At 38.3% G+C, this 17,160-nt stretch overlaps 1 non-coding gene across 1 annotated transcript; it reads right to left on the reverse strand.

Annotated features, from left to right (window-relative positions):
- Nucleotides 1–13,954: 13,954 nt before the first annotated feature.
- LOC136321182 (small nucleolar RNA SNORA5) lies at nucleotides 13,955–14,090 on the reverse strand. Its single transcript, XR_010728469.1, has one exon. It is a non-coding gene; the product is annotated as a small nucleolar RNA SNORA5 (small nucleolar RNA).
- Nucleotides 14,091–17,160: the final 3,070 nt, after the last annotated feature.

A 17,160-nucleotide genomic window follows, 5' to 3' on the forward strand; every position in this document is an offset into this window, starting at 1 on the left:
TCAACCAAGAATCCATGCAACATAAGATTCCAGGGTGAGTATGATTGCTCCTGTCCATATGTCCATAGTGATCTCATAGATCAAGCAGGATGAAAACGTTCTCAAGATCTGCTGTACAGCATTGTGCTGCTTCAACATTCAGCTTTGTACTGTTTACTTAAAAATTTGTTAGGTTCGATTCCCAGCCAGGGCACACAGGAGAAGCGCCCATCTGCTTCTCCACCCCTCCCCCTCTCCTTCCTCTCTGTCTCTCTCTTCCCCTCCCACAGCCAAGGCTCCATTGGAGCAAAGTTGGTCCGGGTGCTGAGGATGGCTCTGTGGCCTCTGCCTCAGGCGCTAGAATGGCTCTGGTTGCAACAGAGCAACGCCCCAGATAGGCAGAGCATCGCCCCCTGGTGGGTATGCTCGGTGGATCCCAGTCAGGCACATGCGGGAGTCTGTCTGACTGCCTCCCTATTTCCAACTTCAGAAAAATACAAAAAAAAAAATTTGTTAGGAAGATTGGGCTCATGATATATATATATATATATATATATATATATATATATATATATATATAATTTTTTTTCCTTTTTTTTCTTACCAGAATAAAAAAAATGTGTGAGAGGACAAAATGGATGATTGAGAAATGGGGTAGAGTGGATGTTTCATGTTTTAGATAAAATATTCTAGTCATTAGTATATTGTTAAAATATGTTCACAAGAAATACAAAGTAACATGAAAATTGAAAAGAAAAAGATTTCATTAAGATAGCAAAAGAGCAAGAAGCCTCACAAGATATTTCTAAGACATATAACCAACAATAGGCCATTGTCAGAATATATTTAATATGTATACAAAACAATAAGAAAACTATAGACAACTCAACAGAAAAGTGTCTAGAGACATGAATAGGCCTTTACAAAACAGGTATCCAATGGTGAATAAACATTTTATAAGGTATTCAATATCATTGGTGATAAGAAAAAGGCATAACCACAATGAATATCCATACATACCTATTAACTTGGTAAAAAATTTCAAGTTTGAGATATCTCAGTGTTGATAAAGTTATGGAACCGCAGAAACTTCCACTACTGGTAAAAATGTAAATTGATACACCACTGTGGAAACCAGGGGGGGGCATTATTTATTTTAGTTGAATAAATGTATATTATCTGGTGACCCAGGAACTTCTCCACTAGGCGCGATATACTTAGAAATACACATTTATAGATACTAGGAGAAATGCTCCAGACATGTTCACAGAAATATTTATTTTAAATGTTTTAAATTGAAAATAGTCAACATGCCCATTAACAATGAGATGGATAAAAAAGATTGTGATATATTCTTTTATATCAATGAAATATTGTACAGCACTAGAAAGAAATATACTGTAATTACATATAATGACATGGATGAATCAATAACTTTGGGTTGGGCAAAAGCAAAAATTCATACAGTATGATTCAATTTATATAGAATTTAAAAATATGGGCAAAGCTAAACTATAGTATTAGCGATATATATAGTAATGGCAAATATATAAAGACTAATACAGAAGTGATAACTGAAAAAATCAGATTGATAGTCACCTCTAAACAGGTTATATTAATAGTAAAAATAGTTTTTAAAGAGCAGTGGAACATCTGCCATATGGTTTCAAGGCAATAATCTAAATCTTTGTTTTTATTCTTCTTTATTTTTATCTTATTCTTAAATTTCCTACTATATTACTGTTCTTTTTCATTCTTTTATTCAGTTATTTCAAATTTTAAAAATCAGCTCATATAAATGTTAACTTTGCGTTTCTGTTATGCTGTGACTTAAAGCCAAAATGTATGCAAAAATATAGCAAAAGAGCCATCCTCAAGCAAAACAGCTGTATCTGACTGGCCGAACTCACTGAAGAATTTCATAAAGAGAAACATATTCACAGTCAGTCACCTCATGTTTTAAAAGAAACAAATGTGGGTATTAAAAAAAGTCAAGGTGAGCCTGACCAGGCGGTGGCACAGTGGATAGAGTGTCAGACTGGGATGCGGAAGGACCCAGGTTCGAGACCCTGAGGTCGCCAGCTTGAGCGCGGGTTCATCTGGCTTGAGCAAAAGCTCACCAGCTTAGACCCAAGGTCGCTAGCTTAAGCAAGGGTCACTCAGTCTGCTGAAGGCCCACGGTTAAGGCACATATAAGAAAGCAATCAATGAACAACTAAGGTGTTGCAATGAAAAACTGATGATTGATGCTTCCCATCTCTCTCCGTTCCTGTCTGTCTGTCCCTATCTATCCCTCTCTCTGACTCTCTCTCTGTCCCTGTAAACAAAATAAACAAACAAACAAAAAGTCAAGGTGATTATTTATTTAAATTTTTATTCTGCTATTTAGATCATGAAAAATCAATGTTTAAGAGATTTGAGGGGATACACAAAACTCTGAAGTTTAAGATAAGAGATGAAAATCAACTTCTATGACAATTTTTGAAAAATTATCACAAGTTTAGAAAAGAAAATATAGATTATATATTAAAATTAATAGGTTTGGAGAGCATATGCATTTTTGGAAATGATGATTTAAGTTTGAGACATAAGCAAACTTTTCCCAATAAATTATGTATAGCAGTATCTTTTATCTCCTACATCATTTATGTATATCAATATCTCTTCTCCAAATATAACTTACAGAAATATGATTCCCCAAATTTTAGCCAACAGTCATGATAATAAATGTGTTTCTAAGACTATTGGCCTCACATCTAAGATTTGGGGGTATAATCTAAATGGCCAATATATATATTTAACAAAAAATCTTTGCAAAGTCAGATGGCTCACTTGTTATTGACAACTCCTAGGCTATTGAAACCTCAGCCCAAATCTCCTCAACCTCACCCTTCCACCTCTCTGGACCTCCAGATCTCAAGTTCTCTGAGGGAGATGGGAACTTCAGAAAGTGGGAAAGAATGGTATCTGCAGATAGTAATTGCGGTGAAAAGAATGCTGAGAGTCAAAGCTAACCTTTAAAACCTTTATCCATGTCACTAAAATTCTGCCAAAGTAAAAGCCCTACTACCTTGACAGTCACTGTTTTTTCCCCTTGTCAATTAAAATTTCAGGTTAGATGAAAATTTTAATCTCCTGTACATGTTGGAATTCAAAGTAAAGGCAAATTGGGGTAACTACGAAAATTCTATGTAATTAAAATATTGTGAACTTTTCTGTCATATTTATAAGAAACGTTTTGTTTTACCAGTTCATTTAATTTTAAATTTGAGAAATTTATCATTCAAAAAATAAATTCGTGTCAGGGAAAATAACCTTGCTGTCCTTCATTTTGTCTTGTTAGCTGTGGTAGATAAGTGACTGCTCTCCCTCCAGGTATGTGACTGCTAAACATAGGCAGCTAGCGTCCATCAATAAAATTCGGTGCTTCGTAAGGCTCAGTAGATAGCATATTCTGATCTTTCTGTCCTCAGTACACATGCTCATCAGTTACATATATAGAAACAAAATATTAATTTACCGATGGTTGTTAAATATTAGCTGTTGAAAAAGTTTCTCAGCATTATTATTTAAATTATGTTCATGTTTTAAATACTGTTAATATTTACTCAGAAGGTTATTTTAAAAAATCTTTTATAGAATGAAACTCGACTACTTTAGTACACTGTCCCCGTGTACTAAAATTAATTCAAAATGGATCAAAGACCTAAATATAAGACCTGAAACAATAAAGTACATAGAAGAAGACATAGGTACTAAAATCATGGACCTGGTTTTTTTTTTTTTTTTTTTTTTTTTTTTTTTTTTTTCATTTTTCTGAAGCTGGAAACAGGGAGAGACAGTCAGACAGACTCCCGCATGCGCCCGACCGGGATCCACCCGGCACGCCCACCAGGGGCGGTGCTCTGCCCCCCAGGGGGCGATGCTCTGCCCATCCTGGGCGTCGCCATGTTGCGACCAGAGCCACTCTAGCGCCTGAGGCAGAGGCCACAGAGCCATGCCCAGCGCCCGGGCCATCTTTGCTCCAATGGAGCCTTGGCTGCGGGAGGGGAAGAGAGAGACAGAGAGGAAAGCGCGGCGGAGGGGTGGAGAAGCAAATGGGCGCTTCTCCTATGTGCCCTGGCCGGGAATCGAACCCAGGTCCTCCGCACGCTAGGCCGACGCTCTACCACTGAGCCAACCGTCCAGGGCTGGACCTGGGTTGTAAAGAACATTTTATGAACTTGACTCCAATGGCAAGAGAAGTGAAGGCAAAGATAAATGAATGGGACTACATCAGAATTAAAAGTTTTTGCTCAGCAAGAGAAACTGATATCAAAATAAACAGACAGCCAACTAAATGAGAAATGATATTTTCAAACAACAGCTCAGATAAGGGCCTAATATCCAAAATTTACAAAGAACTCATAAAACTCAACAACAAACAAACAAACAATCCAATAAAAAAATGGGAAGAGGACATGAACAGACACTTCTCCCAGGAAGAGATACAAATGGCCAACAGATATATGAAAAGATGCTCAGCTTCATTAGTTATTAGAGAAATGCAAATCAAAACGGCAATGAGATACCACCTCACACCTGTTAGATTAGCTATTATCAACAAGACGGGTAATAGCAAATGTTGGAGAGGCTGCGGAGAAAAGGGAACTCTCATCCACTGTTTGTGGGACTGTAAAGTAGTACAACCATTATGGAAGAAAGTATGGTGGTTCCTCAAAAAACTGAAAATAGAACTACCTTATGACCCAGCAATCCCTCTACTGGGTATATACCCCAAAACCTCAGAAACATTGATACGTAAAGACACATGTAGCCCCATGTTCATTGCAGCACTGTTCACAGTGGCCAAGACATGGAAACAACCAAAAAGCCCTTCAATAGAAGACTGGATAAAGAAGATGTGGCACATATACACTATGGAATACTACTCAGCCATAAGAAATGATGACATCAGATCATTTACAGCAAAATGGTGGGATCTTGATAACATTATACGGAGTGAAATAAGTAAATCAGAAAAAAACAAGAACTACATGATTCCATACATTGGTGGAACATAAAAACGAGACTAAGAGACATGGACAAGAGTGTGGTGGTTACCAGGGGTGGGGGGAGGGAGGACATGGGAGGGAGGGAGGGAGAGAGTTAGGGGGAGGGGGAGGGGCACAAAGAACTAGATAGAGGGTGGCGGAGGACAATCTGACTTTGGGCAAGGGGTATGCAACATAATTTAATGACAAATAACCTAGACATGTTTTCTTTGAATATATGTACCCTGATTTATTAATGTCATCCCATTACCATTAATAAAAATTTATTAAAAAAAGTCTTTTATATAAAAGAAAACTCTTAATTTACAAGTATGGTTTCATTATATCTAACAACCATTTTTATTCAGGACAATTCCCTCTATTTCTATAATGAAAGTCAATGATTAAATAATTTAATAAACACTGCTTTGCAGAAATCTCGGTGTGCATGCTCCACCTGTCCTCATGTGGCACTTCTGAAACGAACCCATCCTCCCAGGTATCAGAGTAAATATCTTCCTTCTCATGAAACAACTTTAGGTCTGAAATTCTTTCTCAGTTATTAAATTGCAAATTTTGATACTTATGTAGAATATAACCACAGAAAACTGGTCTTAAATGTTTGAGGATGCCTTTGTGTAAGAAGATTATTTTTTCCTTAAAAAAAAGAAATTTATGCTGGTGAGGTTGGTGTGGAAAGAAGACCGACAGTGTCAGTACAATGTATTCTGATTCACATCATACACCTACATACACTGACATCTTCATACATAAACAATTTATTCATATAACTAGGACAAGCAAAAGGAGGAATGAATTTGAAGAAAATTAGGTTTTTGAAAGAAAAAAAGAGTGTTAGGAAGTGTGAAAAGCGTTAAGAAAACGTATATGGCAAAAAACATGATAAATCAGAAGAACCAACAGGTGATGAGTTTACTTACTTTACAGTGATAATTCACACAATTTTGATTATTTATTAAAACTAAATCCTAAAATAATTCTCAATTACTTCTTAGTAAACATAGTCGTGATGATGGGATTAAGTGTATCTAATTAGCTAGTCTTCTTACTATTTTCAAGTTAAACATCAGAAAAAAATTATATGGGAAAAATGCCTATTGTTAATAACTAGCAAAATTATTAAGGATGTTTAACCACAAAGCACAAATATAACAATTGTAATCTGGTGGGCACCAACTCTGCATGCCTTTGGGGCATCTCAGGTTGGCATTAGCTTCCTTGGAGATGAAGCCACTGATGGTGATTGATGGTGTGAGGGAGCAGGGTTGCTGTAGGTTCTAGCTGTGTAGCTACAGCCGCTCTATAGCTCAATGCATAACCCCCCCCCCTCCACCCCCCCGCCCAGGGCTGTTGTGATAGCCAAGTCGCCAAGTCTTAGCTTTCATTTAGCATTGCCTGTGTGCTTTTGACAGCACTCCCCAGCTCCTTCGTGTCTGCTGAGGCACCTACCTGAGCCCTGGGTGTCTTCAACCCCCTGTGACGCACTTCAGCTCACATCTGGCAGCTTCCTTTGTTCCAGCACCTTCCAGTCTCTGCACATGGACTACTGAAGCCTTACTCAGGTAAGGGGTGCTGGCTGGAATCCAGGGTCTGAAGCTCAAATTCATTTTGTGTCTAATTTAAGGGATCTGCATCCATTGCTTGTGAGTTTGCCACACACACTTGCTGGCCCTTTGCCAAGCACATTTCTTTGTCAGCAACTCACACCTTTCACAACATCAAAAGTGATGAGGCGCCCTGGCCGGTTGGCTCAGCGGTAGAGCGTCGGCCTGGCGTGCGGGGGACCCGGGTTCGGTTCCTGGCCAGGGCACATAGGAGAAGCGCCCATTTGTTTCTCCACCCCCCCCCCCCCCCCTCTGTCTCTCTCTTCCCCTCCCGCAGCCAAGGCTCCATTGGAGCAAAGATGGCCCGGGCACTGGGGATGGCTCCTTGGCCTCAGCCCCAGGCGCTAGAGCGGCTCTGGTCGCGGCAGAGCGACACCCTGGAGGGGCAGAGCATCGCCCCCTGGTGGGCAGAGCGTCGCCCCTGGTGGGCGTGCCGGGTGGATCCCGGTCGGGCGCATGCGGGAGTCTGTCTGTCTCTCCCCGTTTCCAGCTTCAGGAAAAAAAAAAAAAAAAAAGTGATGAGGCTTATAGAGACTATAATGTTAATACTTATTGACTTAGTAATTTTCTTTTAACTTCAGTTTTATTATGAAGTTATATTGAATGGTTTGATTTGATTTAAATAAATGAAAGCTTAACTTTTGATAAGTGATTAAGGTGTGGATAAAGTCTGATGTTATCCCACTCATTCATTAATCACTCTCAAAACATGTGAACAAAATTAGTTTTCCTCTGCTCAAGCAATATCTAATATTTTAATTAGCATGTTCAAAATCTCCTTTGACCTTGAACTATATTAGCTGAAAGAGAATGTTCTTTGCAAATGTGAAAACAGGTGTGAAAGTCCAGACCCTTACATTCTTGGCCTTCTTTTCCTAAACCCTTTAGATTCTTAGAAAAACTCCAGTTCATCATTTTCTAGAGAAAGTAGTTGAAAGGCCATTTGGAAGGAAATACACTTTTTGCTTAGGAAGAACAGAGTATCTATGAAGCTGTTTGATGGGAATTGTGGTCTCAACCACTGTAGGGATGCATCATCACTTTGCTAGAGACTTGCTTTCATAAACCCTTTCCCCCATAAAAAATATTAAAAATTCTATTTTATTTTTTTTCTGATATACTTTTTTTTATAAATTTTTATTAATTTTAATGGGGTGACATCAATAAATCAGGGTACATATGTTCAAAGAAAACATCTCCAGGTTATCCTGTCATTCAATTATGTTGCATACCCATCACCCAGAGTCAGATTGTCCTCTGTCACATTCTATATGGTTTTCTTTGTGTCCCTCCCCCTCCCCCCAACCTTCTCCCTCCCTTTCTTCCCGCACCCCCCTGCAACCACCACACTTTTGTCCATTTCTCTTAGTCTCGTTTTTATGTCCCACCTATGTATGGAATCATGCAGTTCTTAGTTTTCTCTGATTTACTTATTTCACTCCATACAATGTTATCAAGATCCATCCAATTTTGTTGTAAAGGGCCCAATGTCATAATTTCTTATGGCTGAGTAGTATTCCATAGTGTATATATACCACATCTTCTTTTTATTTTTTATTTATTATTATTATTATTATTTTTGTATTTTTCTGAAGCTGGAAACAGGGAGAGACAGTCAGACAGACTACTGCATGTGCCCACCAGGGGGCGATGCTCTGCCCACCAGGGGGCGATGCTCTGCCCCTCCGGGGAGTCGCTCTGCTGTGACCAGAGCCACTCTAGCGCCTGGGGCAGAGGCCAAGGAGCCATCCCCAGCGCCCGGGCCATCTTTGCTCCAATGGAGCCTCGCTGCGGGAGGGGAAGAGAGAGACAGAGAGGAAGGAGAGGGGGAGGGGTGGAGAAGCATATGGGCGCTTCTTCTATGTGCCCTGGCCGGGAATCGAACCCGGGACTTCTGCACGCCAGGCCGACGCTCTACCACTGAGCCAACCAGCCAGGGCCTATACCACATCTTTATCCAGTCATCTATTGAAGGGCTTTTTGGTTGTTTCCTTGTCTTGGCCACTGTGAACAATGTTGCAATAAACATGGGGCTACATGTGTCTTTACGTATCAATATCTCTGAGTTTTGGGGGCATATACCCAGTAGAGAGATTGCTGGGTCATAAGGTAGTTCCATTTTCAGTTTTTTGAGGAACAACCATACTTTCTTCCATAATGGTTGTATTACTTTACATTCCCACCAACAGTGGATGAGAGTTTCTTTTTCTCCAAAGCCTTTCCAACACTTGCTATTACCTGTCGTATTGATAATAGCTAATCTAACAGGTGTGAAGTGGTATCTCATTGTAATTTTGATTTGCATTTCTCTAATAACTAATGAAGATGAGCATCTTTTCATATGTCTGTTAGCCATTTGTATTTTTTCCTGGGAGAAGTGTCTGTTCATGTCCTCTTCCCATTTTTTTTTTATTGGATTGTTTGTTATTGAGTTTTATGAGTTCTTTGTATATTTTGGATATTAGGCCCTTATCTGAGCTGTTGTTTGAAAATATCATCTCCCATTTAGTTGGCTGTCTATTTTGTTGTCAGTTTCTCTTGCTGAGCAAAAACTTCTTAGTCTGATGTAGTCCCATTCATTTACCTTTGCCTTCACTTCTCTTGTCTTTGGAGTCAAATTCATAAAATGCTCTTTAAAACCAAGGTCCATGAGTTTAGTACCTAAGTTTTCTTCTATGTATTATGTTGTTTCAGGTCTTATATTGAGGTCTTTGATCTATTTTGAATTAATTTTAGTACAAGGAGACAAACTATAGTTGAGTTTCATTCTTTTGCATGTGGCTTTCCAGTTTTCCCAGCACCATTTGTTAAAGAGGCTTTCTTTTCTCCAGTGTGTGTTGTTGGCCCCTTTATCAAAAATGATTTGACCATATATATGTGGTTTTATTTCTGGACTTTCTATTCTGTTCCATTGGTCTGAGTGTCTATTTTTCTGCCAATACCATGCTATTTTGATTGTCGTGGCTGTATCATATAATTTGAAGTCAGGTATTGTAATGCTCCCAGCTTTGTTCTTTTTCTTTAGAATTGCTTTGGCTATTCGGGGTTTTTTATAGTTCCATATAAATCTGATGATTTTTTGTTCCATTTCTTTTAAAAATGTCATTGGAATTTTGATGGGAATTGCATTAAATTTGTATATTGCTTTGGGTAATATGATCATTTTTATTATATTTATTCTTCCTATCCAAGAACAAGGAATATTTTTCCATTTCATTGTGTCTTTTTCGATTTCCCTTAACAATACTTTGTAGTTTGTGTTATATAGGTCCTTTACATTCTTTGTTATGTTTATTCCTAGGTATTTTTTTTGTTGCAATTGTGAAGGGTATTATTTTTTTTTAGTTCATTTTTCAATGTTTCGTTGTTGGCATATAGAAAGGTTATGGACTTTTGTATATTAATTTTGTATCCTGCGACCTTACTGTATTGGTTTATTGTTTCTAGTAATCTTTTTGTGGAGTCTTTGGGGTTTTTGATGTATAGGATCATATCATCTGTAAAAAGTGAGACCTTTACTTCTTCTTTTCCGATATGGATGGCTTTTATTTCTTTACCTTGTCTGATTGCTCAGGCTAGAACTTCTAGCACCACGTTAAATAAGAGTGGAGAGAGGGGACAACCCTGCCTTGTTCCTGACTTAAGGGGGAAAGTCCTCTGTTTTATGCCATTTAATATGATGTTAGCTGATGGTTTATCATATATAACCTTTATCATGTTGAGATATTTTTCTTCTATACCCATTTTGTTGAGTGTCTTAAACATAAAGTTGTGTTGTATTTTTTTTCCTAACCATAACCCTAACCCTAACCCTAACCCTAACCCTAACCTTAACCCTAACCCTAACTGTAACCCTAATCCTAACTGTAACCCTAACCCTAACCCCTAACCCCTATCCCCTAACCCTAACCCTAACCCTAACCTTTAGTTGTGTTGTATTTTATCAAATGCCTTTTCTGCATCTATTGATAAGATCATGTGGATTTTTTTCTTTGTTTTGTTGATATGGTGTATTACATTAACCGTTTTACGTATGTTGAACCATCCTTGAGATTCTGGGATGAATCCCACTTGATCATAATGTATTATTTTTTAAATATGTTGTTGTATTCAATTTGCTAGTATTTTGTTTAGTATTTTAGCATCTGTATTCATTAGAGATATTGGTCTGTAGTTTTCTTTTTTTGTGCCGTCCTTGCCAGGTTTCAGTATGAGAGTTATGTTGTCCTCAAAAATGTGTTTGGAAGTATTGTTTCTTCTTCAATTTTTGGAAAACTTTGAGTAGAATAGAAACCAAGTCTTCTTTGAATGTTTGATAGAATTCATTAGTATAACTGTCTGGGCCTGGATTTTATTTTTGGGGAGGTTTTTAATAGTTTTCTCTATTTCCTCCCTGCTAATTGGTCTGTTTAGGCTTTCTGCTTCTTCATGACTCAGTCTAGGAAGGTTGTATTGTTCTAGGAATGTATCCATTTCTTCTAGATTGTTGAATTTGGTGGCATATGTTTTTCGTAGTATTCTACAATAATTCTTTTTATATCTATGATGTCTGTGGTGATTTCTCCTCTTTCATTTTGGATTTTGTTTATATGAGTCCTTTCTCTTTTTTCCTTGGTGAATCTTGCCAAGGGTTTGTCAATTTTGTTGGTCTTTTCAAAGAACCAGCTCCTTTTTTAATTAATTTTTTCTATAGTTTTTCTGTTCTCTATTTCATTTATTTCTGCTCTGACTTTTATTATTTCCTTTCTTCAGAAGGTTTTGGGTTGTCTTTGTTCTTCTTTTTCTAGTTCCTTAAGGTGTGAAGTTAAGTGGTTTACTTTGGCTCTCTCTTGTTTGTTCATATAGGCCTGAAGTGATATAAACTTCCCTCTTATTATTGCTTTTGCTGCATCCCAGAGATTATGATATGTCGTTTTATCATTGTCATTTGTCTGTATATATCTTTTGATCTCTGCACTTATTTCTTCTTTGGTCCATTCATTTTTTTAAAAGTATGTTGTTTAGTTTCCACATTTTTGTGGTTTTCCCCTCTTTTTTGCATTTGAATTCTAGTTTCAAGGCTTTGTGATCAGAAAATACGCTTGGTACAATTTCAATTTTTCTGAATTTGCTGATGTTATTTTTGTGGCCGAACATATGGTCAATTCTTGAGAATGTTCCATGTACACTAGAGAAAAATATATACTCTGTCGCTTTGGGATGAAATTCCTGTGATGTTTATCATATCCAATTGCTTTAGTGTTTCGTTTAAGGCCAATATATCTTTATTGATTTTCTGTTTGGAGGAACGATCTAGAGCCATCAGCGGTGTAGAGATGTCCAAGTATGATTGTATTTTTGTCAGTTTTTGTTTTTAGGTCAATCAGTAGCTGTCTTATATATTTTGGTGCTCCTTGGTTTGGTGCATATATATTAAGAATTGTTATGTCTTTTTGATTCAGTGTCCCCTTGATCATTATGAAATGACCATTTTTGTCTCTGATTACTTTTGCTGTCTTGTAGTCAGTATTATTAGATATGAGTATTGCTACACCTGCTCTTTTTTATTTATTTATTTATTTATTTATTTTTTTCATTTTTTCTGAAGCTGGAAATGGGGAGAGACAGTCAGACAGACTCCCGCATGCGCCCGACCGGGATCCACCCGGCACGCCCACCAGGGGCGACGCTCTGCCCACCAGGGGGCGATAATCTGCCCATCCTGGGCGTCGCCATGTTGCAACCAGAGCCACTCTAGCGCCTGGGGCAGAGGCCACAGAGCCATCCCCAGCGCCCGGGCCATCTTTGCTCCAATGGAGCCTTGGCTGCGGGAGGGGAAGAGAGAGACAGAGAGGAAAGCGCGGCGGAGGGGTGGAGAAGCAAATGGGCGCTTCTCCTGTGTGCCCTGGCCGGGAATCGAACCCGGGTCCTCCGCACGCTAGGCCGACGCTCTACCGCTGAGCCAACCGGCCAGGGCCTACCTGCTCTTTTTGGATGTTATTTGCTTGGATTATTGTTTTCTAGCCTTTCACTTTGTCTTTGTTTTTATCCTTCTTGCTTAGATGTGTTTCTTGTAGGGAGCATACAGTTGGATTTTCTTTTTTAATCCATTCTGCTACTCTGTGTCTTTTTATTGGTAAGTTTAATCCATTTGCATTTAGTGTAATTATTGACACTTGAGGGTACCCTATTGCCATTTTATACATTGTTTTCTGTTAGTTTTGTATCTTGTTTGATTCTTCTCTTTTGTTTTTCTATGATTTGTTTTTGTTTGGTTGTAATCCGTACTTCTTTCCTCTGTTACTACCTTTTTTAAGTCATGTGCTTCTGTGGTGGTTTTTTCAGGGATAGTTACCATTAAGTAATGTAAGGGTACCTACCATGTTCATTGTAGTACACTATCTTATGAGTGCTTCTGCACTCCATTGTCCTTTGCTACTGTTAATCTCTGTCTGCTCCCCCTCCCCCCTTTTTTTTTGTTTTTGTTGTCAGTTTAAATTTGGTTTTATTGTGGTCTTGGTGGAGGTTTTACTTGTGGTTTTGTTTTGTTTTGTTCTTTGTATCTGGTTGGAAAACCCCTTTTAGTATTTCCTGAAATGGGGGTTTTCTGATGATAAATTCCTCATCTTTTCTGTATCTGTGAATGTTTTTATTTCTTCTTCGTATTTGAAGGATAGCTTTGATGGGTTTAGTATTCTTGGCTGGAATATCCTCTCTTTCAGAACTTTAAATATTGAAGTCCACTCTCTTCTAGTTTGTAGTTTCTGCTGAGAAATCCAATTATAATCTAATAGGCCTTCCTTTATATGTTGTATTCTTTTCCCTGGCTGCCTTGAGAATTTTTTTCTTTGTTGTTGGTTTGTGCCAATTTCATTATGATGTGCCTTGGAGTAGGTTTGTTGGGGTTAAGAAAACTTGGTGTTCTGTTTGCTTCTTGAATTTGAGGCTTTAGTTCTTTCCACAGGCTTGGTTAGTTCTTGTTTATTATTTGTTTGAATAAGTTCTCCATTCCATTTTCTCTCTCTTCTCCTTCTGATATACCTATTATTTTTATGTTATTCTTTTTGATGGAGTCAGACAATTCCTGTAGGGCTTTCTCATTTTTTAAAATTTTTGAGTCTCTCTCTTCTCTCTGTTTTGCCTTAAGTTGCTTATCTTCTATGTTACTAATCCTGCCTCTATCTGGCCTATTCTATTAGCTAAGCTTGTTACCTCTTTTTTAAGTTCATGAATTGAGTTTTTCATCTCTGTTTGATTTGTTTTCATAGTTTCAATTTCCTTGTTAATATATTCTTTGTGTTTGTTGAGTTGTGTTTTTTTTTGTTTTGTTTTGTTTTCCCATGTCCACAGCTAAACTTATCCCCAGGTCCCAGGGGAGGAACCCAGAGCCCATGAGCAGTGGAGCTTGCTGTAGCAGCCATCTGGGCCAGCCCCTGCTATGGGGGGAGTAGGGGCTGAATTTGACTTGGCTGCGGTTGAGTTGTTTTTTGAGCTCCCTAAATTGCCTTTCTGTGTTTTCCTGTATATCTCTGAGTATTTTTAGGATTTCTATTTTAAATTCTCTGTCATTTAATTCCAAGGTTTCCAATCTATTACATTTTTTCTCCATAGATCTTTCCTCATCTATCTTTGCTACATCTCTGTCTTTTGTATCCATGATATTCAATTTCCTTTTCCTTCAATTCATCTGAGGGTGGTTTTGTTAATAACACTAATGAGAATTAATAAAGAATAAAAATTTTAAAAAAAGTAAAAAAATTTTATCATTTGTTTTTTTCCTTTTTTCCCTTCCTCCTTGATAAAATACTGTGAAAAAACTATGAATTATATTGTGCTAAATGGAACAAAAACTACCTATAATGGAGGGCCTGAGTTGGGGAGAAGTGATAAAGGGGCAAAAAAGGAGGTAGGGACCCACAAAATGCAAAAATGAAAAAAAATTGGATCAAGAATAAAATGATTTCTTGTAAATGATGGTCAACTGAGAGATATAATGAAGGGGATAAGATGGAAATTGGAAAAAGAAAAAAAATACTATTGTATTACATGGAACAAAAACTAGATAGAATGGAGAGCCGTGGTTGGGGGGAATGCTAATGAGTTAAAAAGCGAAGTAAAAAGCACCCAAAATGCCACAAGGAAATAGTTTGAGTCCCAAATAAAATAATTTGTTAATGAGTAAGGATCAAATGAGAGGAAAAGTAAAGGATAAAGAAGAAACTAAGAGAGGGGGAGAAAAAAGAAAAAGAGAAAAGAAGAAAAAAAAAGGAGAGTTAAGGGTTTTGGAGTGTAACCCTCATAGAGAGAAAGAAAGAAGAAAGGAAAAAAAAAAGGGAAATGTAACACTTATGGGTAGTGTAGTTCAAGATGGAGAGAAAAGAATAAGACGAGCAGAGAATAAAAGGACCAAGGTGGAAGAAAAAATAAAATAAAGACAAGAAGATGAAGGAAGCAAACAAAAAAAAAGTGGAAAAAGTTATAAAGTCTGTGGATTTTTCTTGATTTTGAGAGGTTATTTTCTTCCTTTTTTTTCCTCTCCCTCTTCCTGGTCGGTGGCTCTGTACCCCAGGCTCTGCCCCTGTGGCATGCTTAGGTAGAGATTTGCAGTTGATGAGTCTCTATGGTGATGTCATTTACAAGGCTTCAGTCTCGTTGGTAGTCGGGGCTTGTTAGCATTTGTAGGCTCCAACAATGGGAGAGTCCGTTTTCCTGGAGCCTCTCTTCTAGTCTCTCCTTCCTGAATTAGCAGCCTGATGATCCAGCTATGAGGTTGCCGCTGCCTCTGCCTTCGTGTTCAGTGTGTGGGACTTCCAGACGCTCCAAGGATAGATTTTTTTGTCACTGGTTGTAGAACTTGTTGAAATTTTGGGGAGAGGTATCAGGAGCGCTCCTCAGGGTGCCATTTCTCTGATGTCACTTACCAAAAATTCTATTTTATAATTACATTAGCGTAAAGATAAATATAATCCAGGTTATATTTATTAATTTATATATTTTTTTAATTTAAAAGAAATTAAAACTTTTCCATTGGCCTCTAAAAGTATCATGGGCCCAGAGCACTGTGGCTCTTGTACGTAATGGATAAATTAATTCTACTATAGTTACATTATAAAAAACTACAACAAAAAACAGCAAACTGTTACACTAAGGAACTCCAAATGCCATATTGCTCCCTCAGCTTTGAATGAAGAAGACTCATTTACTTAAAAACAAGGCTATTACTAGTTATCTCAACCACAACAAAGTTTACTAGATAAGTATAATTTATTATGCTACCATTTGGTCCATATTATTACTTTCTAGAAAGAAATATAAACTGAATATAAATATTTCTACTATGTGGTAAAATCAAACATTACACCCCAAAATTGAGTAGGCAGAAAAAAACCCCCTAAGAATCAACTTTGCCTGACCAGGTGGTGGCACAGTAGATAGAGTGTAGACCTGGGATGCTGAGGACCCAGGTTCAAGACCCCAAGGTCGCCAGCTTGAGCGCGGGCTCATCTGTTTGAGCAGAGCTCACCAGCTTGGATCCAAGGTCGCTGGCTCGAGCAAGGGGTTACTCGGTCTTCTGTAGCTCCATGATCAAGGCACATATGAGAAAGCAATCAACGAACAACTAAGCTGTCGCAACAAAAAACTGATGATTGATGTTTCTCATCTCTCTTTGTTCCTGTCTGTCTTTCCCTATCTATCCTTCTCTTTGACTCTCTGGATCTGTAAAAAAAAAAAAAAAAAAAAGAAAAAAAATGAATCAACTTCAGCAGAGATTCTGAGATTCCAATGTTATGTGGCAGAGGTGTAGAGAAACGTGAAGGGGATAGGGCAATGGATGGGCCTGGCAGCAGGGCCACAGCCAAAAGTAAAGGCAAGGTAGGTTTCGCTGAAGTGGCAACATTTCAGCAGCTCCAGGATGATGCCCTGCCTCTTACTTGTTTGATGATACTTGTAATTAATTTCATTGAGAATGTAGACTTTCCATAGTGGAGATGGTGCGTATAATGTAAAAGCCACTGAGAAAAAAATGAAGAATTACGTGAAATACACAACGCAGAGTTAAGGACTTCCATCTGAACCACCTCTGAAAGCAAGCTGTATGAAAAGGAAGATCCTGGTGTTGCCTAGCTTCTAGAATCTGGAAGGTGGTGGGAAGTCAACATTCTTTAGAAGTAGAAGTCACCCACTGGCCTTCCTTAAAGGAGGAAGACAGTGTGCAGAAGGACAGGATACAGTTGAAGGAGTCTGGGGTACAAAAAAGAGTCTCCTTGTTCACAGTGTGTGTTATAATCAGGGTCGGGGGAATGGACTTTCTGAAGCAGTATTAGAGTCCTGTCCTTCAGATGTTGGTTGGGGTGTGGGCAGGGATGGAAGCAGGGAGCAGAGAAAATGCCATGTCTAGAATTAGGCCATGGAAACCAGCAGGGCTCCTGATACAACTGTGGTTATGCACAGCTCAAAGGTGCTGCATCTAAGGGAGGGTGGTTTATTTACTCCATAGACGTTCTAAGTTTACATATCTATTAAAAATTTTCTGGCTGATGGTA

The sequence above is a fragment of the Saccopteryx bilineata genome, chromosome 1 (genome assembly GCF_036850765.1).
Source record: "Saccopteryx bilineata isolate mSacBil1 chromosome 1, mSacBil1_pri_phased_curated, whole genome shotgun sequence".
In the NCBI taxonomy this organism is placed as follows: domain Eukaryota; kingdom Metazoa; phylum Chordata; class Mammalia; order Chiroptera; family Emballonuridae; genus Saccopteryx; species Saccopteryx bilineata.